A 3123-nucleotide genomic window follows, 5' to 3' on the forward strand; every position below is an offset into this window, starting at 1 on the left:
GTACACTAGTTGTTACTACCTCTGATGCTGCTTTCTCCACTGTACCACGGACTCAGGAGATTATACTTTCTTTTCTCAAATTTAAAAACAGCAGGATATATGATTTGTAGTTTCTGTTTTCTTTTTTTTCTGTTGGTAGTTTGGATCCTGTCTCAGACACTGTGTTCATATTGATGTCTCAGTGGACTTCAGCTTCTCAAATAAACATTTTGTTGGTTGTCCAGTGGACTATGGGGATTTCCTCAACTGAATCTGCACAGGGGGCATTGTCTGCATGGAATAATAGTTCTGTGGCTCAATGGTTAACCTTTGACAGAAAGATAACTAGTTCTTTAGGAGAATGGCTGCACTCCTCAAAATAATTCAAATGTGCATGCACACACACACACAAAAGCATGCACTCATGCATGCACACTGACACACACACACACACACACACACACACACACACACCTGGGTTCGTCTGCTGCAGGTGCAGTGCCAAGAGTCCACAGGTTGCCATTGAAGTTGTATTGCCAGGAGGCCAGTCATGAGAGGAGACCCTGCACTGCTGCTGAGTCTCCTCTATGGTGCTCAGTGGTGCCTGTTCTGATTCAACATGTGCAGGACAGCACCTGATAAACCCTCTAAGGATGACAGTAAACTATTCAAACTTGTGAAGCCAAACTGGAATGGAGACTGCCAATGAGTGCATGTCAGTGTTTGACATATCAGGTCATGTATGGCCACAGAGCATAGATTTAGTCCATGGAACAAGCGAGAATGAGGTGTGTGTTTCGAAACCGCAGTTGCCTTACTTTGTTCTTGTGTGACACTGATTTCAGTAATGTTTCTTGATGATGGAAAAGATAGCAGTTGTTACGTGTGGTGAAAGCTGAACTCATGTCAGTTAAGGTTTGAACACCTGCAGTCTTTTTTTTTTCCCCAGTTTTTGTTTTGTTGTTGTTTTTTAGATTGGATACACTATTCTTGGTCAACATAGTTTGCTGTGTCTTCATACTTGTGAGCACATAGATATCAATATATATATGTGTGTGTGTGTGTATGTATGTATGGTAACACATTTGCAATTACTCACACAAAGATCTGTGGGTGTATACACATGTGCACATACATACACACAATCCCACATGTGCACTCACACATACATTCCCTAAAAACATACATTCATGCACAGACACACACACACACACACACACACATTTTAACATTATGCATACACATATACACACATGTGGTCAGATCTACCTTGGAAGCAAACGTAACTGAATATGCCCATATGTTTTGTATGAGTGTCTGTGTATGTGTATGTGCATGCGTGTGTGTGTGTGTGTGTGTGTATGTGTGTGTGTGCATGCGTGTGTGTGTGTGTGTGTGAGCAAGAGAGAGAGATACCAGGCATGTGTACATGCAGTGATGTATCTGTTCAGGTGTGGATTTGTGCCAATATCTACAGGAATGGTGTAGCATTGTTTATAATACCAACATTTTGTTTTTAAGGAAAACTGAATTTCATGTGAATTTTCATCATAGCATAACTGTTGATCTCTTTTTAAAAAGAAAGCACAGAAAATTAATGGGGGTGGGGTTGGTGTGTGTGTGTGTGTGTGGGGGGGGGGGGGTTAAGTATGCAGTGTGTGCTTTTCTGTGTGCCCTTTTTGATTTGTTTTGAATTATAATGTATTTAATAAAGTATGCCATTAAACAAAGAATTTGTGTCATGTTGGAGTGGTTGATATGGATTATGTGTGTGTATCATTTTGTAAACTTCTCTTGATCACCTTCCCCCATCTGTCTCTATCTTTGATCAAAGTTTGCTTCAACAGACTCTCTCTGTGTGTGTGTGTGTGTGTGTGTGTGTGTGTGTGTGTGTGTGTGTGATGTCTCATTATACAGTTGCACTACAGCCATATATCGTACATCCATTCACTCTTCAGAATAAAGCAACATGCCTGACCCGAGTATCATTTACATCCTGACTCAGCTTGCAGGTCTGGACACACACATTCCCCCTTTTTCCCCTACACTTCCTCCACAAACCTCACACACACACACACACACACACACACTCACTCACACACACGCACACATGCACACACATACACACACACTCATGCACATGCGCACACACACATGCACACACACACACACGCACACACACACACAGAGGTGCATGGATCAATCTCTTAACCATTTCCTGTGAGATTTACATAATATAGTTTGGAATATGCAAATGAACTGAATGAAATTGCCTTCCTTTTTCTGTCACATTATCTACATTGTGTCCGTGGGCCTTGCTCCCATACCACTCTATTTCAGAGTACCCATTACACAGCCACTACACACCCACTACACAGCTTTGTGTACCACAGTCTCAGTGTTGGCAATCCACAAGCAGTTTTAGGTCACCAGGAGGCCACACTCCAGAGGAGACCCAGCACTGATGCTGAGTCTCTTGAGTGGTGGTCAGTAGTGCTTCTTCTAACTAGCACACACAGGACACCACCTACTAAGCCCCCTATACTGATGGCAATAATCACAGAGGCAGACTTGGTGAGTTCCCGGAGTGGAGACCTCCTACAACAGACCCACCATGAAACTGCACACAGGAACTCACCCAAGCATGGAAGTGGAGATGGACAAAACTGATGTCAACATGACAGCATGGCATGATGAATGAAGGGGGAATAAGAAAAGGGTGGGGAGAGGGTGGTGGTGGGCAATACATGAAGTTTGACTGTGCTCTGTTTCTTGTGGGCTTTAAAATTCTTCATGAACTGTAGTTTTATTTGGGATTATTTTGAAGTAAATATGGAAAGAGATTTTTTAATCTTTTAAATTCCTTTGGTAACTCTTCACAGCCACGGAAAAATGTCTGGGGCATATTTGAAGGGGTCATACCTCTTACACCCATGACCGCATGGTTGCAATATTCATACGCTACAGGTGTGACACAGGTGAGTTTTAAATTCAGTTCCAAAATATTATACAGCTTTGTATACTCACCATAAAGCTTTACCAAGTTATTATATTGCACTTTATAATTTACATGAAGGATTTTCATTTCCTGTTTTGGAACAATGAGTTTTACGGACTACTTGTCGCCGAGTATGCGTCATTCAA

Source organism: Babylonia areolata, chromosome 19, assembly GCF_041734735.1.
Source record: "Babylonia areolata isolate BAREFJ2019XMU chromosome 19, ASM4173473v1, whole genome shotgun sequence".
In the NCBI taxonomy this organism is placed as follows: Eukaryota; Metazoa; Mollusca; class Gastropoda; order Neogastropoda; family Buccinidae; genus Babylonia; species Babylonia areolata.